Source organism: Protopterus annectens, chromosome 1.part1 (genome assembly GCF_019279795.1).
Source record: "Protopterus annectens isolate FY-2018-M chromosome 1.part1, PAN1.0, whole genome shotgun sequence".
Lineage (NCBI taxonomy): Eukaryota > Metazoa > Chordata > Ceratodontiformes > Protopteridae > Protopterus > Protopterus annectens.
In genome coordinates, this window is record NC_056726.1 from 913,468,249 (window position 1) to 913,494,793 (window position 26,545).

Consider the following 26,545-nt stretch of genomic DNA (forward strand, 5'->3'; position numbering starts at 1 on the left):
TCACACTGACACATCACAGATTCAGGAAGAACACTCTACCAGTAAGTAGAACTGATGCAACTGCGACTATGTGAAGGAAAATGAACTCTTTAACATTTAAATGTGAGTTATTTTATATAATTACTTAAATATCTATGTTATAATTCATAAAATATGTCAGTTATAATGATTTTAAATGATGCAGTTTCTTGTAGTAAGTAAATGTCTTATTTTAGAAGGCATAGAAAATGAAACATTTATTCAAGTGTTTTTGAAAATCTACTTTATTGCAGCATACTAATCTGTGTTAAAAACTTATGTTCCAAACATATACATTAATATAACTCATTTAATTCATCTGATTGACAAGCATAAATAACTTTATAACTCTATTCTGGAAGAAATTGTCATGTGATATATTTTAAAGCAGTAGTATAGACATACAAAATACAGATGGCTTTTTTTACAATAATGCAAGTGTTTCTGAGAATTTGCATAATTATGCAGTATGCTTTATAACAATTTCTATAAATATAATATTTTATTCTATTGACAATAATGAGTATGAGTAAAATGCTCATATACAAGCAATTCAAGGTTTTTTTTTGGAAGCTGTTGACTGCATTTACATGACAGAAAATAGATGCATCTTAATATATGTAATGTTTGAACCATATTAGCCAAAGTTTTTGATTTAAATGAATGTTAGAACTTATTTTTACATACTTTGAATAAATTAATATGTAAATATGCCTTCCTTTTTTTCCCTCTCTCTTTCTTTCACTCACTCTCCCTCTTTCACGTCTTTTATTTCTCTCTCTCTCCTCTTGGTTCCTAATATCAAGATTATTTGAATGCTATTTGAATACAAGTGTATTATATTACATAGATGTATATAGTAGTATGAATAGTTTTTTTTAAAAAAAAAAAAATTATTTTAGTTTATATGATGCTGTTTTATCAAATGTGTAGTCTTGTCTTGCTAGATAATTGAATTGAAAGCTGTTAATTTAAATTAAATATAACCAGTATTAAATTAATAAGGTGGTAGCTGAGGTACTGCTGCTTAGGGTAGGGGGTTAACTTGAGTGGTAAATACTACTCTAAGTTGGAGTTTTTAACTCCAGGCTGGATGCAAGGTTTAATCCTTACATTATTTTCACTTGTTCATTGTTATATGTATATAGTTTTGACATCCACGATATATTTTGTACATTCATTGTCACTACAAACAAAATTGAATCCTATACAAAATCCCATAAGAGATTCAATAAATACAGCTATATTTAAAGGTACACCAAAAGGAGGAGATGTAACATTACTTATGTTGTTATTTGTTATTTTGATCATAAGATTCTTAAGTTTTTTTAAAAATGGCAAATGACATCTTTAAAAAGAATTTCTTTAAACATTAATGGATTGAATAATCCGTGTAAAAGGGCAAGCCTAATAAGATACATTAATTTACATAAGGCCAACTTAGTCTTCCTGCAAGAAACCCATCTCTTGAAAAAAGATATTGATAAACTAGCCACAAACAAATATACAGTATTGGTTAGTTCAGAGCACACTCAGAAAAAAAGAGGAGTGGCTATTTTATGGAATAAAAGTATGCCCATTCCTAAAACCATTAAGTCTTATCAGGATGACAAAGGAATGTTTTGTATGGTTACAATACAAATTAATGGGAATACTTACACTTTAATTAATGTATATTGGATACCTGGAATTGGTATTAATACAGTGAAACATCATCTTGATAAGATCATATCATTCTCTATAGGAGATATTATTTTAGCTGGTGACTTTAATTGTATACTACATAAAAGTGATACTACCACTATAGGAAAAAGAAGAATTACATCTAATGCAAAACATTTAAATGATTTTGCTAATTCTTATCATTTGAATGATATTAATAATCAGATAGATTCAAAATCATTACCATACACCTTTTTTCTAACAGATACAAAACTTATTCAAAAATAGATAGGGTCTTTATTTCTAACCAGATGGTAACATATTTAATTAATTCCAAAATCATTTCATGTCCTATATCTGATCATAATTCAATTGTTTTTGAATTCATGATAAAAAATACTCATAATGTTCAGATCAAAAGGATACCAGCATACTTAACTCAACTAAAAGACTATAAAGAATATATACTTTCAGAAGTAAAACATTTTTTAGACATAAATAATACTCCTGAAGTCTCCATTGTCTATGTTTGGGATGCCTTAAAATCATATCTATATGGACAACGTATCAGATGGTATACTAATAAAAGGAAATCTTGGGATAAGGAATTGTTAGATATTCAAAGTAAATTAGACTCTTATAAACATAATAATAAAGAAAATATTATAGACAAGAAAGTTATTGAAGAAATAAACAAACTAAATGAGAAATACAAAGAAATTTTAACTCATAAAGTTAAAATAACTTTAGAGAAATACAAGTTTTTGTCTTATTCAATAAGCCCCAAATACTTACATAGACTTAAAAATAAAACAAAAAGGTTGAATAAACAAAACCATATCAAAGAAATCTTTTCTCTAAGGAAAAAGAAGAATGTTTCTAGTATACCAGAAATACTAGATGAATTTAGAAATCACTTTCACAAAATTAACCATAATACATTAACATGGAACCTAAAGATAAAATAAAGGAGTTTATAACCACAAACATGAATAAAAAGCTTAATAAACAACAGATTAAACTATTGGACAAAAATATTTCATATACAGAGGTTATTACACAAATAAATAAGCTTAAATCAAACAAAGCACCAGGTAATGATGGTATTATACCAGAGATATATAAAATCCTTTCTAAAAGTACATATTCATTAATACATAAGACTTTTATTTTGGCCCAAACTGAGTTAATAACCCCCCATCTTGGCAATATACATTTATTTCGCCAATTTTAAAACCTAATAAAGATCCAACTAGATGTACTTCATATCGGCCCATCTCATTACTTAATGTTGATTATAAAATGTTTATGAGTATTTTTGCTGATAGATTGAAGACAATCATCCCCGGCATTATAGATATAGATCAGACAGGCTTCATTGTAAATAGAAATACTTTTGATAATATAAGAAGAACTTTAACATTAATTGATTTTGCAAATAGGAAAAAGAAAGATGTAACACTTATTAGTCTTGATATAAGTTCAGCATTTGATTCAGTAAGTTGGGACTATCTGTTTACCTTACTGAAGTGCACAAACTTCTCAGGTGCATTTGTAAATCTAATTGAGCATTTATACAAAGGAACATTGGCTTATATTAAGGTAGGAACATATGTTTCACAAAAATACCCATTTTTAAAGGTACAAAACAAGGATGTCCACTTTCTCCTCTATTATTGACTTTAGTAATGGAGCCTTGGGCTAATTTGATCAGAAACAGTACTGACATAGAGGGTTTTGAAATAGATGAAAATACAACATCCAAAGTTCAACTTTTTGCAGATGATGTTCTAATTACATCAGCAGGATCTAATTCTTCTATGCAGTCTCTATTTGATAAAATGATGAATTTTAAAAGTATTTCTGGTTTAATATTCAATGAAGAAAAAACTAAAATACTACCTATATATATACACGAAAAAATATTCTCATTAGTGATTTTACTAAATATGTACCCAATTCAGGTCAGATAACTTATTTAGGTATAATACTATCTAAATATATTAAATCTATTATATATAATAATTATAATACCTGTTTTCTTAATATACAAAATCTTTTTAATACTTGGAATAATATGTTTTTTACTATGGAGGAGAGACTTACAATTATTAAAATGATAATATTCCCCAAGATTTTATACTTAATACAATCAATAATACTTCCACCTACAAAAATAATTATCAAGAAACTGAATACACTAATGTTAAATTTCCTATGGGCACCTAATAGACCTAGGATTGCATTAAAGAAACATACTAATAGCTGGTCTCAAGGGGGTATTTCTTTTCCAGACTTTAATTTATATACTATCTCTTCTATTGTAAAAGTTATTACTTTATTAATAGATCAGTCATATGTCGCAAAATGGAAAGATTATTGGGAGCTAATTAGTATGCACTTCATGAAAATCTCCTTAACACATAAAAATATGATTGTAAATAACTCCATGTTATGGTTACTAAAGGAATTTTGTACTTCACCTATTACACCTAAACATATGGTTTGTTACCCATTAAATATTATTATTAGCTATCGTAACTTTATATTCATGCACCCTAAGTATAGGGAATGGAATTTTATTATATTCCTATAATGTATACTCAGGGTATGCTTTTGTCATCTACTTCTGAAGGAACTCATTTAGCTATAGATAATGATCTAAAGTACTGGTATCAGTTGATATCTGATAATAAAGTTAAAAATCTAGATTTCTTAAAACAAGAATTTGATCTAAGAGAAACTTGCTGGTTAGAGGTTCAGACCTTTAGACAACATCTCATTGATATAATAGATCTAATGTCTATAACAGTTAAAGAATCTATTCCAACACTGATTGATTACTTGATATTAAATTTACAACATAAAGTTTCTGATAAAGGTAAACTTTCATACATACATAAAATTATCAGACAAGAAACTTTTACAGTGTAGATACATACTGGAATTATTTCACTTCTATTAATGGGGACCCACCAAATCAACAAGATAAACAATATATATTGGAATCTGCCTATAGAACTACGTCTTCCATTGTCTGGAGACTTTATACATGGAAATTTTTACATAGATCTTTTATACACCTTTGATGATGAATAAAATAAATAATAAAGATAATCTATGTAAGAGATGTAATGTAGAAATTAATGCTGACTGGGCTCATATGTTTTATGACTGTATAAAATTGAAAGAATACTGGAAGTCAATTAATGAATTTTTGCAGGCTCTTTTTACAGATAATTTCATTATTTCTAAATCTCTTATATTATTCAACACACCTGTACCTCAAAGTGTTAAAAGGTTAAGCTTCCCTTGTTATGGTCTATTCTAGCAGTGGCTAGGAAAATAATAACCAGAAATTGGATTTCAGATACACCTCCTTCGTTCAATGAATTTAAAAATGTTATGAATATAGTGTGCCATATGGAAATAAACACAATTAGGTCAAGAACAACTAGAAAAACATCTTATTATATTGTATGGGATAATTTACAAAATTTGTTAAAAAAATCCTAATTTCAATAGCATGGTATTTTAGTTTAATTAATTGATCTGATTGTAGTGGATATCTTTGTAAATACTTTAGTTGTTTTGTTGAATGTTATAATCATATCTATTTTTAATTACTTGTATAAAATTGTTATGATATTTCTCTTGTATGTTAAAACAATAAACCTGTTTTGAAAAAAAAAAAAAACAACATACTATATGGCTAATGATATGAGTCATGTTAAAACTGTTAAGATCCATGCTTTCCATACCGACAGAACTATGCCTAAAATCAGGACAAGCATAAACATAGTAATGTATCTGCAGCGATAATAACAGTCACAAATCAGGCAAAATCCTCTGAAGTGAAGACTGAGGTGCTATTCTAGGCCCTCCATATCAATGGCCGATGGCTCTTTGGCCTGAATCCAGCTGACCAGGAGTGAGACTGTAGTGAATTTTAATGCAGTGTATGGACAGGACTGTGGTTATGAAATGGTGCACCACAGGGTCACTGATAAAATATGGGGTGTCACACAAATGGCAGAACTCTTGGCATGTGAATGTAGGGAAACAGATAGGGGGCCATCAAGTTTATCACTTCTCATGGAGACAGAGGAGCTCCTGGCCTCGCTGACAGGGACTGGCACCTCTACAAAGTCCCAGACTGTGGTACTTCATGCTGGTACAGTGCTGAACATGCCCCAAAGAGAGTTCACTGCAGATGCCCCATATATGTAGACCTATTTCTTTGTAACTTTACCTGCAAGTTCACTAAACCCCTTAGTCACTATAAAACTTAAATAATGCTTTCTGACATACACTGTACAGGTATATCAGGAATTAAAAAGCCACATCCACCTACACAAGGTATTCACACATATTACTTGTCATCATGTTTATGTATGTAAAGCTTTCCATTGCATGTATAGTCCTGGTACTGGATCAAAATTACAGTGGATATTTTGTGGTTTAGTGTATTCACAGGTGGCTATTTGTCAGGCACCAGCACTGAGAAACTGTCTTTGACTAATTTTGGAGGATCTACAGCCTCTGATAATGATGGAGTGGATGAGCTGCCACAGTCAGGGTCTACTGAGTGTGTGATGGACACAGGGAATGTGAACACTGCAAACAAAATACAGACCATGGACGCTACCTCTATCATGCAAATATGCAGACTGTCCAAACATCAAAAAGCCGACAATCTGGTAGGGAAACTATAGATCAGGGAAGTGTGCTGGCTTCCAGAAGACAGATGTCAGAATCAGTACCTAACATTCATAGGCAGAGAGGTCTACATATGGAAAAATGGTAATTGTGTTCACTGGAGACATGGTTACTGCCCTACTTCTGAGGCTGGTATAGCACATATGCAGGGCCATCATATTAGCACAGGATAGTATCACCACAGCTATGGTGGAGATACTGAAGGTTATACAGGTTGTACATGAAGACCTATAGGAATGCATGTCCCATATGTATAATTCCTTGTGTAGACTGAATCACATACTAGAACATGCACTGTCTTCTCTGGCTCACCTGCCATTGAAGAGGCTGTCCACAAATTTGGTTATCTGGTAAATCTACAGATGTTAGCCAATGTGGTCATTGATGACCAAGACCCCACTGCTCTTTTGGTTTCAATTCCAAAGCTTCTATTTTTACAGAATATTCTACTTAGGAAGCAGTTACACCAGAGTGGGTAATTGCAGTTTCGGATGTGTCTACTACCAGGAGATGCCATCCCCATGGTCTTCTCTATCATCATGATGACACTTCTCATAGTAGACATCACTTAAAGTCACATCTGACACCGGTCTCTGGACAGGATTGTGTTTTATCTAATGCAACTCCTGACATACCCACTGTGGCAGTGACAAACATAGGATACTTAACTCTCTGCCATGCATGCCCTGGACCTGTCTAGAAGACACAATGCTGCAACAACTGCTGAAGCTGTATTCTGGTATGCCTACACTCACACCACCGCAGCCCCCAGTACGTTACATGCCTCCACTGACAGTGGCCCTTCTCAACATTAAAAGCGCCTAAGTACTGACATTTCACAGAAAGGCACAATTATTTTTACTTTTGCACAACTAAAAACTCATATTCATACACTTCTCTGTGAAAGACACTTACTCCTGTGATAAATGTGCCCATCTCCTTGTACATCACTGCTTGGGTTGTATTGTGTCTCATTAACTTTTGTATAATATGTTCTAAAGTTATGTGCAAGTCATTTCCTCTTTACTTGTAACATGACATACTCAGCCTGCCTCCATCTGCAGGATCATCTCTTGCTACTCACTCCTCTTCTGAATCCTTGTCTGACTCAACCACTGCTGCCTGCTGTGTAAAATGCTGCCCCTGCATTTACCCAATCTGCTCTCACTGCTTCCCAAGTAGAATATTGTGTAACATTACATACATGGACACTATTCTTGCACATGTGGTAAGGCCATACCGCAGGACACCACCAGGTTAATCCATCCAACAAAAGTAAGCCTTCAGAAGCCCAAACACATGCTCAACAATGTTTCTTGTTTGCAGTTATGCACATCTGTAGTGTAGTCATGGTGTTTGAGTTTATGGATTTCTTATGAGTGTCATGAGCCAGGCTCCAGTGCTCAAAAAGATGGCCTTGTGGGATGTCCCCCACACAAACCATTGGTACACATCACATATGTATCATGTAGGAGTCATGATAGCTGTCTGGGTGGCCTGCATACACATTGCAGATTATACCCTGTGAATTACAGACCACCTGGTAATTTATTGAGTGATATCCTTTGCAGTTCACATACGTCCTTCCCAGTTCACCAGGTGGGCCATTTATTTCAATGTTGATACAGTCTATGCCTTCTGGTACCTCAGAGAAATGGGCTATATAGTAGAAATCCAGCATGGCATGATGTGTGTGTCTCTCTCTCCTGTAGGGTACAGGGAAACTACACATGTTCCCTCACATGCTGAAGAATGCCATTAGAAAACGTTTGGAGTGTTCTCAAGGCAGATGTCTGAGATAACCACACTGTGCCCCTAGTAGGCTGCTGTAGGTTCCCTGTACCTAATGTAAATAAAGCCACACATACCTTTGTAACCACTGGGATAGAAACTTCATAACATCCACAGGGCTAATGATGAAGTCAGCATACGTTTAGCTACAAGAGCTCAGAGATTAAAAGTATTGTTTCACTGCATTAATTTTTGAATTTTCTACTTTTAACGTTTGGATATTCCATTAGCTTTTGATGTTGGTATTATTACATTACAGATTGTATTCTAAAATTTGTTGTAGTGGAAAGTTTTTTGTTTTTTTTTTTTTTTACTTGAAGTCTTAAAAGTTTTCGGCTAGGGTCAGTTAAGAAGCATTCCTTTTGCATTTATTGATTAAAGAGGAATTAGATCTAGTGAATTAGTGGAATGAGCTGAGAAACAGTTTTCTTATTTAAGGTATTCACCTACATTCCTTTTCAGCTACAAAAGCTCTGAGTTTAAAACTTGTGTTTCACTGCATTGATTTTTGAATTTTTCCCAGCCAATTTTTGTTGTGCTTATAAACTTATGCGTTTTTAGCTACCTAGTCCTACTGCAAATTAGAGTTTGCAAGCCCCTCCCAGTACTATTTCTACTGACACTAATAACTCAGATTAATAGGACACTACCTTTAGACTCTTACAGCTCAAATTAGCCAGTGTTTCATGTAATCCAATTTCACATAGTGCACAATGCAATATTCAGTGTGTTATATGAATTGCGTATTGTTCTTCTCAGCATTTTCCTTGTTTTAAGCAAAAGTCATCTGTTTGCATTTTTAACTTGGTCTGTAACATTAGTCTTGTAGTATCCCTCACAGCAGTGAACGTTTTGCAAGTTGCTGCAGGACCTTAGCCTCATATATTTAATTTGTACTGCTTTTTTTCTGTTTGTATTTTACGCAGCCTGGGGGCTTAGACTTGTAGTATAACTCACAAACATGAGAAAATTGTGAATTACAGGATCTTAGTCTCATTTACTACATGTTGATAGCACTTTTTCTATTTGCGTTTTACTTAGCCTAGGAACCTTAGTCTTATATCACTCACAATAGTCAGAAAATTGTGAGTTGGTGCAGGATCTGAGCCCTTACAAACACACACACACACACACACACACACACACACACACACACACACACACACACACGCACACGCACACGCACACGCACACGCACACGCACACTACATTTTTATTGTTTACTGATTGGATTCCTGTTTAACTCATGTCATATAACCTGTGTAATAGTGGTTTGCAGTGCCCTCTATAGAAGCAGACACCTATATATACCTATATATAAAACCTCTACTGCTATTTTCTCAACTATCTAGCTGAGTATATAGCAGCACGTTTGCCTGGTTAGAAGCATTACCTAAAGAGTGTTGTTTTAGATCAGTCCTTGATCTTTCCTCCTAGCCCAACAACTCCAAACCTCAATTGCACCACCCCTCACAGATCATAAAATCAGGATCCACAAACATGGATATGCACTTTCCTACTGCTTCTGTAGCCAGCCTGGTAGAAATGGTCATCCAGAGACAAAAAAGTAATTATCATATTTTTATTGACAACCACCTTATTCTTAAGCAGACTGACACACTAAGCAAGAGATGCAACTAAACTATGTATTTGGAGGCAAAACTCTCTCATACAGACACTGATATCTCTAAACAGGTTGCCAGTACCCACACACTACACCTACTGTAGATGAGACACATAAACTCACATATGCTGAGATTCTTAAATGCAATCTACCCAAACATCAGTGGCCTCCCACATCTGCCCTCAGCAACCTTCCAAACATTTTGCAAAGACAGCACTCCCAGGCCATATTCAATCACATCTCATACTGTCTGAAACTCTAAGTCCTTAGGGCAAAATGATACACAACCTAATACACTGATCATTACAGACTCTATTGTGAGACACACTGATGCCCCGTCACCAGCCTGACTAAGGTAGTCAACTTTAGTTGCCTATCAGGGACAATAATCCACCAGATCACACATTCACTCAGGACATTGGATTGCAAGTACCAGTATGATGCTGTCATAGTCCATGTGGGTGTTAATGACCTGAGATATACCTGCCCAGACTATATGAAGAGAGACATAGTGGAGTCAGGAAGGTAGGAGCTTAGTATTGAGGACCATTCTACCTACTCCAAAGATGATGCGACAAAGTAAACAGAAGAAGATTGACTTCAACAATTGTCTTTGTTACTGGTGTCATTCAAAGGGGGTCCAATATTTGCCAACTTGGGAGGAAATGATCAACAGACCATGATGCTTTGCCAGGGATGGTCTGCACCTGTCACACAAAAGGCTTTTGGATATTGGCCAAAACATTATCCACCCCTATAGTATAATTTTTAGGCAAAGCCAGTCAGATAAACCTTCCAACATAGTCAATTATATACAAGATAAATTAAAGGTTTAACTGCTCAATGCTAGGAGCCAAGAAGCTTCTCTCCCTGGAAGTCCTCCTCATCCTGGAGAGTACTGACATTTGTGCAGTTACTGAGGCATGGTTTAAATCTAGGAAAGGCAACCCAGCAAGAACAAGGCTATAATGCCTTCCACACATTTATACTAGCTACTGCACAAGAAGGGACAACAGGTGGTGTTTTTTCGATCTACATAAAAAATAAGCACACCTCAAGATTGGTCAGGCAATATTACATGCTTGAGCTCTTCCCTGTCCAATTAACCTTATATAAAGTCCAGTGCTATATCCTTGCTATCTCTAGGTCCCTGTCTATGACCCAGGATAACCATGCCACTTACTCAAATGTACTGGAGTCACTCACAATTCAGCCCAAAGCCATAGCCATGGGTGATTTCAACTGTCCCACCATTAACTGGGACACCTACACAACCACAAGTTTGCGAGCTCAAAGATTCCTGGATGTTATCAACACAAACACCCTGGGACAGCTATTATCTGGTGTTTGCAAGTATAAAGGAATGGTGCACTCTCCCCATTGTGTAATAACCTCACTGGCAAGATCAGATCACAGAGTGGTCATCCTTGAAATAAATATAAAGGCTGAATTCCCAGCAAACACCAAAACCTCGAATAACATTTCCATGGCAAACTACCTCCTATTAATGGATGGCATAGCTAAATTCCAACCCCCCCCCCCAATCAGAAAACTTGGTAACCTATGCGGACGTTTTGCAGAAGTTTTACGGAAGCCCTGTACAAGCCTGTAAATAACTATATAGAAACAGCAGTACCAAATCAGAATAAACTTAGGACAAACTGCAAAAACAAGTCTCCCTAGTGGATCCCCAGTATAAATAGGTTGGACAACAAAAGAAAGAAATTCCTGTCCAAAATTAGGAAGAGCTATACCCAAAAGCCAAAAACTCCTTCATCAGTCTCAACAAGCAACTCAGGAAATTAATCAAATCTACAAATGTTAACTTGGAGGCAAAAATAGCCTCCTAGTCTAAGGATAATCATAAGGCATTTTTTAGTTATGTACACAACCTTAAAGGGAAAACTCAACAGTCTGTTGAACTAATAGTTAATGGAACTTACTTCAAAAACCAGGGGATATAACAAATTTTCTGGCCGATAAATTTAGCTCCAAGTTGGACCCCAGGAAATACCATCTACCATTTCTCCCCAACTAGCACTAAAGAACCGGTCCTCACTGCACTCTCCAGAACTAAAAACACAGCATCAATGGGTCTTGATAATATAATAGGATGCCTTCTAAATAACTTCAAACCTTACCTGTCAGGCCTGCTAGAATATATATTCAACCTCATCCTGCAGACAGGCTTAATATCTAGGGAATGGAGGACTGCAACAGTCATCCCTGTACACAAAGGCAGATCATCAACAGACACGTGGAACTACAAACCCATGTTTGACTAGTCTTATATCTGAGGTCATGGAAAGAACTATTGTGGACCTGATAAACAAAGACACAGAAAATCTTCATACATGACAAAGTAAACCTAAACTTTTTATTTTCTATACTGCTCTATTTTAATAAACCATAAGAATTTACAAATGTAATACAAATTTGTATGGCACTTACACAATTATATGCATTAATAAAACAAATTCAAATCCAGTAAAAATTCTAAATGGGACCAGACAAGGATGCCAATTATATATGTACCTCTTTAACTTATATATAGAACCTCTATTTTTACTCATAAGCCAAAGAAAGCACCACCATATTCTACACATTTTTATTAATAAAATGTCACTAACATTCTTTGCTGATGATTTCAACTTATATTTTCACTCCTTAACACTGAGTTGAGCAAAATTCTAGATTCAGTTAACAGCTTCTCAAAAGTTTCAAACTATGAAATTAGTCCCACAAAATCCCAAATGTTCCCTCTTTATCCATTAGGTCATACTGACTCATATTTTCTTGCTTCAGATATAAAATTGAAATACTCACTAAAATACTTAGGGATATCATTTGAACATAACCCAAACCTATTTATGCAGAATAATTTATTAAAGATATGGGTAGACATTAAACAGAATATCCAGAGATGTAGAAAAATGAAGCTATCCTTTCTTTTGAAAGCAGCATATATAAAAATGAATATTATCCTAAGGTTATTATTTCAACTCAATGCAACAAATTTAATAGTTCAGAAAAACTTCTTTAGAAAAATAAATGTAGCTTTAGCTAAGTTTATCTGGTAACATAAGTCTATCAGAATTAGCTATCAGAAGTTAATGCATCCTAAGGAAAAAGGAGGACTGGGACAACCTGATTTTAACTTATGCTATTAATTATTCAAACAGGATTATTAAAGTTTCTGAATATAATCCCACGGGTAAAGAATGGTATCCACTATAGATTAAATTATGATGTGACTACATCAAAAACAATAAAATCAATCCCAAAGCTCTTCCATTTATAAATCAGGAAAATCTAAAGGATAACAGATTTCTTATTTTGTTAAAACATAGAAATAATTAGATTTCAAAAAATGATGGAAACACTAAACTTAACAAATGTTACATTCTATTACAACTAATTCATCTGAATCCAAAGCTCAGATTAAATAACAAGATGATAAACTTGGACAACTATGCACTCATTAAGAAATGTAATGTTTGGGGTATTTACAGATATAGGAAAAAATCTTTAGCGGGCACAATAAATATCCTTAACATTCTGAAAAGATACATCATAACGCTAAAGCAAATTAGAGAACTGTACAATTCAATATTAGGAGATTATTTAAGTAAATGATAAAGACATAAATACGTGCAATACATTAAGGAACTTACTAACCTTAAGGAAAAAAAAATGCTATCAAATGCATATTGGCTTATAGTATTCCATAGATATCAGCCATTTCTTCTGTATTTAAAATATTCTATTGAAAAGTTCAAAGAAAATACTGAAAAGCAAAAAATCTAAATTCATTGAAACAACTTAAAATTAATTCCTATTAAGAAATTCATGTATACTCAATTAATGATAACCAACAATGTTTACTTTAACCAAGCAATACTCAAAATTTCAGCTTGGACGTTTCACCAAACTGTCCGTGCTGCTACTCACAAACTTGCTGACCTTCTCCACATCTTCTGGAGTTGTAAATGTACTTATAAATTATAATGCTCACTGAGAGTCAGACTAGAGAAGATGGGATGCCAAAAATCCACATTATCATAGGAATTTGAAATTTTGCATATCACCTATCAAAAGTTACCCAAACTCAGTCTGGATATTCTAATTACCCTCTTCTCTCTAGTAAAAGATTACATTATTCAGAACTGTTTCGAGCGAACCACATTGTCATGGGAGGGCTTCAGAATATGGCAATAAAGTATATATCAGTACATAAATTGATAAGGAATAACCACAGTAAGTGTTCCTATTTTCTAAAATACTGGAGTCTTCTCCTGGATCATATCTTAAAAGAATAAATAGACAAGAAAAGACAAATTATTGTGAATGTAAACTGGATAGGGAATAAGACATATCTGTACATGAATCTGTGTCTAATCTAAACCTCATATGTAGCTGTTATGAATAGTATGTAAATTGTGACACAACTCCTAAACAGAATTTGATTTTCTGTAGCACTTGTTGTATATATTGCATATAGAGTGTCATCTATATTGTGTATTTTGTTGTAAAAATTCTCTTGCAACCAGATGTACCTAAATATGACTGTATCTCTTCTACTATGTAATTTAATTGTGTCTTATAAAATGACTGGAATTGGAATATGCAAACAAAATAAGCGAAGAAGAAAAATAAAAGTAATTGAAAAAGAAAAAAAAAAACACTGGTTCCATCCCAGTTCGGTTTCATCAAGGGTAGATCATGCCTACTAAACATGGTAAACTTCTTTAAGAAGGTCACTAAAGTCTTGGATTAGGGTAAAATAGTACATAGTGACTACCTTGACTTGGTATAGGCATTTGACACAAAACCTCATTCGAGTATTATAGACAAACTCAAAAATATAGGCATAAGTTCCTATGTCACCCAATGGGTAGCCAAATGACTCACAGGTAAGACAAAGGAAGTTAGGGTGGGGTAATTCACCTCCACCAAAAGAAATGCTACTAGTGGTGATGGTTTAGTACTAGGACCTCTCCTTTTTGGAACATACTTCCCTGAAGTCAAGGCAAAAGTATAGGGCTGTTTGCTGATCACATTTGCTGATGACTGCAATCTGGGTGCAGTCATTGAACTCCCCAAAGATGTAGATCTATTCCAGAAGGGTCTGACACAGACACATAACTCATGCCAGAGCAATGAGTTAAAGCTCAGTGCAAAAAAATGCATAATTATACCCTTTCAGAAGATGACCACCCCTGTAAATTACATAACTGAAAACACTCCCCAAAGAGTAGAGCCAGTGGTAAGGGACTTGGAAACTCGAGTTGTCAGGAATCTGAGCTTTAATCTCCATGTGTCCATGGTAGTGAGAAAATCCTTCTATGTGGCACAACTTATAAGAAAGGGTAGGGTATCCAGATCTAAGGAGATCATAACCCCACTATACTCAACCTTCATTAGACCAATAATCAAGTACAATGCACCCCTTGGCATGTACCTAGCTGGGTATTTGCTACAGCTGGAGTGGCCACAGAGGTTCTTCACAAAAAGAATGCTGGGTATAAATAAAATGTCCTATGCAGGCCATCTCAAAGCCTTGTCCCTTTACTCTGTCTCCTACAGACTACTGAGGAGAGATCTATGCCTAGTCTACAAGACATGGATTTGCTACACGTTCACAAAAGAAACAGCATTAGAATTAACTAATCCAAGGATCTAAACCTCATCTATTACATAAATAAAGCATGTTGAAGGGAGAGGTATGTGTCCCAGAGATTACTCTTTCTTTAGAACAGACTCAACATTAATGCAAAAACAGAACTTTTCCCTAAGTCTATTTAAATGCACTTTGGACAGTGGATAGGAAATTGCAAATTCACCCTTGGCTTGTCACTTGTGGCCTTTATAGACAGGTGCAGTTTTGAGATGTCTTAAGGCACAAGCATACACCAATGCCATTCTGACCCAAGGGCATTGATAAGTGGGAAAACTGGTGCATGAATGGCTAGGCATAAAAAGGCTCCAGAGCCATTAGCCTAGTAATCTCCCCTGACCCTATAATCTATAAGTTCTCCCCGTTACCTATATATATGTGTGTATATATATATGTATATATATATATATATATATATATATATATATATATATATATATTTATAAATAAAATTCAGTCTCTTTTTCCCTACCTCTCCTATCTGAAATCAATACGCTCCCCTTTACCTTAATTGCCCCTCCTGGGCCCCCATACACCAAACTCCTACCAAGTACCATGTGAACACTACCACCTGGACTAAAAAATGTCCCCCTGTTGACTGGATTGACACTGCCAAGACATACACCATGGGAAATGTTATGCGTGAAACTCCTTCTTAAATCAGACTAATTCAATTTGATTCTTCATTTTTTTTTTTGTTTTGTTTTTGTGTTTTAATAAAAAATAATTAAACCAAAAACTCTAACAAATGCCCTTGCCCACACTTTAGATGTTTTTGTCGGTTTACATTCATTTATTCGAGCACACGTTCCTCACTCTTGCAGTACACAGATTTGCATCCGCAAATTTCTTAATGCCAAACAGTCAGAATGTCATAAAAAACATCAAATATGACATTTCCGACTGCTCTACCACCTAAACAAGTGCTGCCATGGGTCAAAAAGGGGGCGATATTTTGTGATTTGTAACAATTGCAATCACTTTTTTTTAGATTTTGCCGCACTGCTTTCGACAATACCCCTGTTGACCATCCACCGGCCGATCAAATGCATGCATACTGTTTTTGTCAACCTATAACAGCTAAACTTTAGAAATCTGAAACAAATTTAGAGTTAGAAACCTTTCAATTTAGCCAATGTATGTTCCTTTTTCTTCTATCTCCTCATTGTATGCTTCTGAGTGTCCATGGATATTTTCAAACCTATTCTTATTTGGAGGTAAAAGGATGAGCCTATGTTTATTACTCTAGCTCCCGTGGCATTCTCCCAGTCTTAATTTATATATAAAAAAAAAAAAAATATGAAATAGTGTAGTGGTGAGAGCTTTCTCTTAGCATGCAGTCATTCACAGTTCAAATCCTAGTGCAGTCCATTAACTTTCGCTTACTTAGAGGTGATCTCTGCTTGACTTTACAAAGCCATGTCTGACCCAGCTCTGTCAGAAATGCTACATCTAAACAAATCCCAATCCATCTGCACCACATGCTCCAGAGACCACAATCAACAGAACATGCTGAAGGGGCAGGTTCATAATGTTATTTATATATTTATTGTTATTTTATTATTTATTATTAAATATATTTAAACCTGTCTTTATGGCTGATATTTGTGAGACATATTTAAGCTCTTAGAGTACTTGCATATGTATTTGGTGACACTGTACAGGCCACTCTTACATAGCCTTAGTCTTGGTCACAATTACCATTTGGACAATAGTAACATTACACAGAAGGATTGTTCACCATTTGTAAGCTCATTTAAGTAGCTGATAAGTAGGGGTTGGAGACAGTTATAACTACCTTATAGTCTGAGCAGAAGGGGGCATAGCTAGGAAACATGTGCCAGCCTTCCCCATGTGTGTGTGTGTGTGTGTGTATGTGTGTGTGTGTGTGTGTGTGTGTGTGTGTGTGTGTGTGTGTGTGTGTGTGTGTGTGTGTGTGTGTGTCTGTGTGTGTGTTTGTATATAAATCAAATCTCAAAGTGTCAGCTACTTGAGCAGGGATACAAAGCATTGATTGGTCAGAAAGGGTGCTCGAGGTCTTGGCATGACCCCTCAGCTGATATCTTAACCCTATAGCTGTACCAGTGGGGGGTCTTATTGGGGATCTGGAGAAAGAGGGAGATACCAGCTGCAGACTGACTGTGATCTCTGTGTGCTCTTAAGGGTAATTGTACTTTCCTCTGTGTGTACTTGTCATCCTCCCATTGTGTACATCCTTCATTGGTGCTAGTGGTGAGGATTGAGACTCTTTGATTACTGAGCCAGTGCAGGGGCATCACATATTAATTGTTTGGCAGTGGTGGGATATTGACTTCACATATCAATTGGTTAGCAGTGATGAGTTAGCCACATCATATATTAATTGGCTTGTAGTGCTGTGGATATTGAATTCCTGTAGCCTGTGTACAGTGGTCACTGAAGGTGTTTGTACTCTCAGTCAGCCATGCAGTGAACATTCAGGTTCATATCCCAATTGTTTTTTTTTTGTTTTATTTTAGCTCAGTTAGTCAGGGAGAGCAGGCAAGCATGTCAGCAGAGGAGTATGGCAAGCTGACAAGGAGACAGTTTGCTGAGATGTGCCAGGCTAAAGGACTGGTGCATCCCAACTTGACTAAAGCAGACATGATTGCAGCTTTAGTCACAGCTGCATCACAGAATAGCAACCAGGACAATCAGACTGGCCGTGGAGATGTACAACTCTCAGAAAATGGACAGCTCAACCTTTTTACAGAGGACTTAAAAATCCATCTGGAGTTAAAGAGACTTGAGTTGGAGGCCAAACATTTGGAAATAGGAGCAGCAGAGAGACTGGAGGCTGAGGAAAATAAGAAACTGCAATGTCTGCAGGCCGAGGAGAATGATAGGCAGAGGCAACATGAAAAGGAGATGCTGAATCTTCACCAGAGTCATGGAGGTAATGGGGAAGGGAGTAACTAAACCACAGAAGCAACAAATGTTAGTAAATTTCTTCCACAATTTACAGAGGGGGATAATTTTGATAGTTTCTTTCATATGTTTGAGAGGGTATGTAAACAGTATAATGTTGACCAAGGGCTCTGTGTGTGGTTCCTGACCCACTTAATCCATGGTAATGTTGTAACTGCAAATTCTAAACTGTCTGATACCAATTGTTTAAATTATAAAACAGTCAAAATGTGTTTGTTAGAATGCTTTAAGTTAACACCTGAGGCTTATAGGAAAAAGTTTCATGAGCATAGACGCAAGGCAGATGAAAGTGTGTGTGAATATGTTGCTGAACTAAGCACTTATTTTCATAGATGGGTGAGTAGATGTCAGATCACCACTTTTGAGGGCTGGCAGACATTTTGGTGAGGGAACAAGCCATTAGCACTGTTCCTGAGGACATGAGAATCTGGTTAGCTGACAGACAATGCACTAGTGCAGATGAGTTGGGGAAGAAGGGAGACCTATATCTAGCAAGCAGGGCATCACTGCACAGGAAAGGGACACCCAGTGCTGCTCATTGGTCTATGGGAACCCATGGTGGCATCCCAGACTGCTCCAACAGAGTCCACCAGTAGAAGGGGAAGCCACTAGTACAGGTACACATCCAGGACCAAGAATTAAATGTTTTAAATGCAACCAGTGGGGTCATGTGGCATATAGATGTCCATGGTGGTAAGGTGAGGAACAAAAGGTGGGAGAACCAGTAAGTGGGAATGACAAAATGCCAGCAGTAAGTTGTCTTGAGACAACAAGGGTACCAAGCTACCACAAGAGGTTATATCCTTTAGTAGTGGATGGGGAAGAGAGTAAGTGGATTTGACACTCTAAATTGGCCATAGGTGCAAATGAGTGCTATGGATGAACTACTGCAGCAGGGCTAGCCACCTGATGGTGGGTGTAAACCTTGGCTTCAGATGATTGTCACTCTTAAAAGTGACACCCTGACCACATGTCCAAAATGGGAAAAAGGGTTGATGATGGATACACACACACACACACACACACACACACACACACACACACACACACACACACACACACACACACACACACACACACACACACATATAAAATATATACAGACACAGATGCACTCACACAAACACACACACACACACACACACACACACACACACACACACACACACACACACACACACACTCACACACACACACACAAATGTATTTATACTATTCAATGGAAACCACCTCAACTATTTATACACTGTCCCTATTCTACGTACTCTGTTGCTAACAAATTGAGGACTACCCACATATCAGCTCCTGAGAACTGTAAAACTTTATTTGTAACACATTCCCTTCACTATTACTTAGCAACTACCAATGAAAGCCAAACTCACCTACACTGTCACAAAGACCCAGTACCTGAACCTGGTTGTCAGTTACATGTGTAATGGGAGTTATATTATAAAGAAACATGTATGCCAAACAGACTAATTGCTGTTCTCTCCTCCTTAAATACTAAATGTCTTCCTACCCTAACTAAAATCAGTCAAATCAGTCTTAACCTCTTTTCCTTTTCTGATTACCCCCCCCCCCCCCCAACCTGACACTACTTCTTTAAACATAACCAGGCATATGTTCCTGAACAAAAATGTCTCTCAGGCAAACATTTATTGATGTCTATTCTACAGGAAAGTTAAATTCTTTTGGGGTCTTTTGTACCTCATTACCAGTGAAGTACACAGAAGCTGTATACCCTGCATCTTCATTTGTCACACACAGCTGAGAGTAGTAGACAATTGCTTTGTAATATACAAGGAACCAAAATTAGGTTAATTACCATCATCTCAAGAAAGCATATATAGTATTCTTCACCTAAGTTAAGAATGACGATGCTCATTTAATCAGAACATTTCTAACCACATACAATTAATTTACTCTTTACATTGGCTGACACTCTGAAATCCATTAATTACTCACACTGAATTACTTGTAACTGGTTGTAAAGAGGTACTGTGGTGGGCATTGTTAGGCAGATGTCTTTTTTTTCTTTCTGTTTTGCCTTTGGTACTACATGTCTCTGTGCAGTCTGCACACTCTATGCTTACACATGGCTTTTGAAAGCCTTGTGACATGTCCTGCACCTCTGCTGTTAAACCTATTTTATGTCAACTAGGTGTTGTTGAGGCATCAGTGTCAGTAATGGCATGGCTCAACATCTATGTGCACCTAGATATGTTTCACAATATCATTCCTCATTCCAGGAAAATGCAGCAACTGGAGTTGTATCTTCGTTTACTTGCTCTTTTGCTCATTTCAGTAAGAAATAATTAAGATTTCCTGTTAATCAGAATAAGTCTTTCACTTTTCTGATTACCTAAAGCTATCCATAAGCCACTTTCCCTAGTGAAGTGTTATTTGTTGAAATATTCACTGCCCCCTGTTTTCACAGATATCAGCTTGCCTACTCATTTCCAAATCCCATGAACCAGTCTGATAGGTTAAGGAGTTATCAACAAGTAAGTCAGAATGCTGACTTAAATCAATCTCCATGCTGCATCCCCAAGCATAGTGCTACCATTCTAAAGCAGAGTACATGTCTGGGCTGCTACCATAATAAAACAAGAGTACATGTCTGGGCTGCTACCATTCTAAACAGAGTACAGGTCAGGGCTCCTACCATTCTAAAAGAGAGTACACGTCTGGGCTGCTACCATTCTAAAGCAGAGTACATTTCTGGGCTGCTACCATTCTAAACAGAGTGCATGTCTGGGCTGCTACCATTCTAAACAGAGTACAGGTCTGGCCTGCTACCATTCTAAAACAGAGTACACCATACCTCTCAAAGCAATAAATCTGGATAAAGCCATAAATAAAAGTGGGGAAAAGGACTGAAAATAGGAACAATTTTTAAGTATTATTTTTACAAACTCAGAAAATTGATAGAATAAAAGGCGTTGCATTAGCATGTGTTTTCTGAAGAACATGAAGTCTGAAACTCAAATATCTATCATTATTTTTTTACTTTAATCTTCAATGATTTGCCACTAATTTGCCAGAAAACCAATATTTTATGAAAAATGGACAAAAAATATGAGGCAAAAATCAGGACATTCTGCAAAAATCTGTACAGTTGAAAGGTATGGAGTACACATCTGGGCTGCTACCATTCTAAAACAGAGTACACGTCTGGGCCGCTATCATTCTAAAACAAAGTACATGTCTGGGCTGCTACCATTCTAAAACAGAGTACATGTCTGGGCCACTACCATTCTAAAACAGAGTACAGGTCAGGGCTGCTACCCTTCTAAAACAGAGCAAACGTCTAGGTTTAAGTAGCCCTTTGCAGCATGTGGCAGTGAATGCAATCCAGTGGCATTTGAACATCTTTACATCTGCTAAAAATTTGGACTAGTTTACATCTGCTATCCTTTTCCTTTCCAGAATGCTATATGTCTTTTCATATTGCGTTAAAAGAATGTGTATAAACTAAGTTAACTGCATTTACTTTCAGGTAATAGAGACTTAGCAAAGCTTTATTTATATAAAACATGTGCTCTTTCATTAATTGCATCCAGTACAAGAGAAACGAAGACCACATCTCCCCTCCCTCCTCAGATGATTCTCCTGAGACCGATGCCTTTAGGAGTAAACAAAACTTTGATCCCGTTTGACAGACTGATGTTCGACAAAAGTATGTGTCAGTTGATCTTTCTGAAAAGTGTGATATAATCCAGTATGTGCTTTCTGCACATGTGATCTCACCATGGGGTCTCATAGCAATAATAAACTGAGAGTTTCAAAAACTGTGATCACATCCAATCATTTTAACAGCTGCGATCTGTTCAGGCCCCTGCTATGTAAGGTTTGAGTTCTAGTTTAAGGATATGCTTTGTGTTGCAGAAGGGGATGTTATGTCTTAAAAATTTGGATCACAGCCAATTAACCTTACAGAGAGGAAATTATTTTCTTCTCTGAGACTTTTTTTCATGACCTTTTCTCAGCTTTTCATTTTCTGGGCAATGTTCCAGTCGAGCAAACCACACTTCTGTCTTCAGGTTATTATTTAAAAATCATTGAAAAGGCTGTTTTAAGAAAAAAAACATTTACCAAAATACTGTCTGTTTATAGCAGACTAAATACAAAGGGGTAGATGAAGGAATACATGTTGTGTTATGGTGGTAGTGGGGAGTTATAAAAGGCATGAATTAATGAAAATGATTTAGATATACTTGAAAAAAGCTATGGTTATCGTTCATGTAATGTTTCACCATCAATTTGTAAGTTTTAATAAAGGCATCTCCTGCGGATATGAATCTGCCAGAAGCATGGCTTATTTCATTTAAAAAAGAACTCAAGTTCTTCTTGGGAGTAGATCACAAGCTAAGATTATTAAGTACCAGAAGCTGTTGTCTTGCAGGAAAATGTTATGCAGAAATAATGTTTACCGAGCACAGATGTGCACTTGCCCTATTAATATTCCTTCTGTTTCTGATAATCATAAAAGTTTGTGTTATATGATTACAGAACTAAAGTGAGTTCATAACCATAAGCACATTCTAAAGAAAATGTAAAAATTAAGTGCAATGTTATTACAAGAGCCATGATGGACTGGGCCATGCTAACTGTTTGTGCAATTGTTTTGTTTTCTTGCACTGTTAAATGCCTCATGATTTCAGAACTGTCATTTGAGTTACTTAAGACACATAGGCTGTCATTGCTGAAAGCATCTAAACTAATTACTTGTCTAGAATTAAAGAAATGTGTTACTATGTATGACTGTTTCCTAACCTAGAGCAAACAGCAGTTGTCCCCTTGATGACGGATTCTCTATGCCTTGCACGGCATGCAAAATCGGTGCAGGAGCTCTAGCAGGCAATATGTCTGCTGTGCGATCCAGGAACAGCCTGCAGGGACATGCATGAGCGCTCCTGCACTAGTATTGCATGGACTAAGCCCCTGTATGCAAATCACCCCATTTACAGGAGAAATCCATGCAGATGAGGTGATTTTGCAATCCAGGAAGCTTGCAACCGACCATGCAGTACTAGTGCAATCTGCAGAAATGTACTTGGTTAGTAACTGAGTACATTTCTGCAAAATCCAAAACGGAGCTGTGACAGTTCCAAATAAAGGCTGCATATCACTTAGGAAGCATGCCAATGGCAAAGTATAAGGCCATTGGTATTGCAAACAGTGAAAAAAAAAAAAAAAAAAAAAAAAAAACTTTTATTTTTTTTAGCCAATCTCGGCTGTTTAAGCTTAGGGCAGCAGCGAGCAAATGGGATGGGGGGGGGGGGTGGGGTAACAAAATTAACCTAAATTAAGCATTCTAACTAAAATCACTATTCTGCCATGCAAGTCAATGGCAGGCAGAAGACAACATGGCCCGTGAGTAGTGGTTGCTAAGGGGGGAGGCTCAGTGTGAGACATGTAACTATGCATTAGCAGGCAATCCTATGCAAATGAGGGGAATGATAGTGAATACTAGTTTTCCCCAGTATGCTAGTCAGGTCCTAACAGTGTAAGAGTAGGAATAGCTTGGTGCAAGCCTAGGAGTTAGATGACATCATGAGGGTGTGTGTCAGGCATACTGTAAGCTGATTTGAGCCCTGTGGCTCAGGTTTGCTCCTAGCTTAGCACAGCTAAGTTAGGGGGTGTGTCTGAATCTGCTTAGCACTCTTTATATTGCCTGAGCGGGTGTGTGCACAACGCACCGGGTTTTACAGGAAGAAAAAATAAGTTAAACCAGGAAATAGCAGCACTGTGCACATTTGAGCACTCTGTTTGCACAGCGCGCCCCCAGCCTTAAACAGGAAGGCAATGGGAAGGGAGAACAGCAGTAGGAAGGTAATCAAGGAGAACTAGCATAGTTGGCAGGTGAAATGTATCAGAATCAGCCAATTACACAGGCAGCTGACCAGACCAGCCCAGAACACTACTATAAACTATGCAAACACCTTCCCCTCTGGTATTTCCCATACTCTACACCACTGGTAAGTGGGGAACTTTTAACAAACAAACCTACAAAATGAGAGGGGCTGCAGCAGGCAACATAGAACAACATGTGCAAGAGGCTGAGGGTGGTGAGGATGTGAATGCTCGCTGAGCAACCCACAGTGAGGAGACGGAGAAGAGTGCACAGACCCAGGGTAACCTACCAGGGGCAAGATGAGCTGGAGATTGTGGAGCACTATAGGATGGACAGCGAACTCCTACAGCAAATAGTTGAGCTGTGCTGGCCACACCTGACACACGAAACTGACCGAGGGAAACCCATTCCAATGGATACCAAGGTATGTGTAGGCCTAGGAATGCTAGCCACAGGTACCTTCCAAAGGCCAACTGTGGATATCATGGGGATCTCACAGGCATCAGACATCCAGAGTATTCCACCAGTTCCTGGATGCCATGTCAGCACATGCCAGTGAGCACGTATATTTCCCCAACACCCATGAGGTGTTGGCCAGCAATATGCTTCTCATCCACCAAATAGCAGAATACCCTGAGGTAGTGGGTGCTATAGACTGCACACACATATGCATCAATGCACCACCTGGTGATCAGGGTAGGGCCTACATCAACCACAGGGGCATCCCCTTCATCAACTTCCAGGTCATGTGTGATGCCCATGGCATTATAATGAATGTGTGTGTTGGCTGCCCTGGAAGCTATCACGATTCCCACATTTAGCATCTGACACAGCTGTACCAGAGATTTGTCAGTGGGGACATCCCCTACGGTCACCTAGTGGGAATACTGGCTATATACTGGAGCCATGGCTGATGACACCCATCAGAAATGCACACATACCTGAACAAGCATGCCATAATGAGGCACACGCACAGACCAGACTTATAATAGAGCATGTGTTTGGGATGCTCAGGTCACGGTTCCGGTGTCTGGACACATCCAGGGGAGCCTTCCAGTACTCACCAGCTACATGCACCCAAATTGTTATGGTATGGGCCATGCTACACAATATGATCCTGCGGAAATAGCTGTATCAGGAACAGCATGGTGCAGGGCCACACAGCCACCCACCAATGCCAAAGTCTGCACAGGCACAAAGTGACTCGGAGGCGGAACAACCTGAACCTGCCCAAGTAGGTAGATGGAAGCATGCCCAGTATGCCGAGGCCATGCAAAGAGACAATGCATAGCACATACAATGACACAGTAGGGACCCAGGGAATGACACCTCTCTCTGACTCGCACATACAGTAAAAGGGATGCAAAACATGACACTACCTGTGCTTAACCATGTATAGGGAGTGTACTATGTGCATCTGACATAGGCAGCCCTCCAGCACCATCCGCAATCCTGGCACACCCACAAGGTAAGTCAATCAACCTACAAATTGCCAAATGGAGTAGAATGTGTTGTTACCTGCATCTATTGTATGGATGTGAGCATGCAAGGGAATTGGGTGTCTGAATGTTATGGCAGCAGAAAGCCACCCATAGTAGGACCATGACATTTGTAACACATACTGGAGTCACTAGAGTAGCCAGTACTACACAGGTTAACAAAACCCATTGCAGGAAATTTGCTGGGAGACAGGTGTGTCCATATGACTCACACATGTCAGTCAGGGAGGTTCACATACCCAACAACAGTCCCAGCCAGCAGGACAGGTGTAGACAAACCCAAATAGAGCCTGTGCCATAGTCTCTGAATGATGCCTATGGGTAACCTCCCGAAAGGCCTACTCAGACAGACTACAGCAGGTCAGGCAGTGGGATGTTACTTCTGAAGGGTAGGAAGTCAGACACTAATATGTAGGGCAAACAAAGCTATAATCTGTGGTACACTGGTTTTGAGTTTTCAGGATTTTGAACTTTCAGGATTTTGGGCTTTCAGGATTCTTTAGCGCTCCTGCATAACAACAGTTCTCCAAGCCATGCCAATTGCAGAAATGCAATCATCATCATTAAGTCTAGATTTACTTCTAATAATGGTAAGCACATCATCCAACTTTTGACATGGGGAACATAGATCTTCAGTGTTATCAGGCATTACCTTTAAATATACTTAACATTTATTACACAGTACAAGATATTTGTGCTTTAGTAAATCATTACTGGCATACTAATTTATGGAATCCATATTCAGCTGAAAA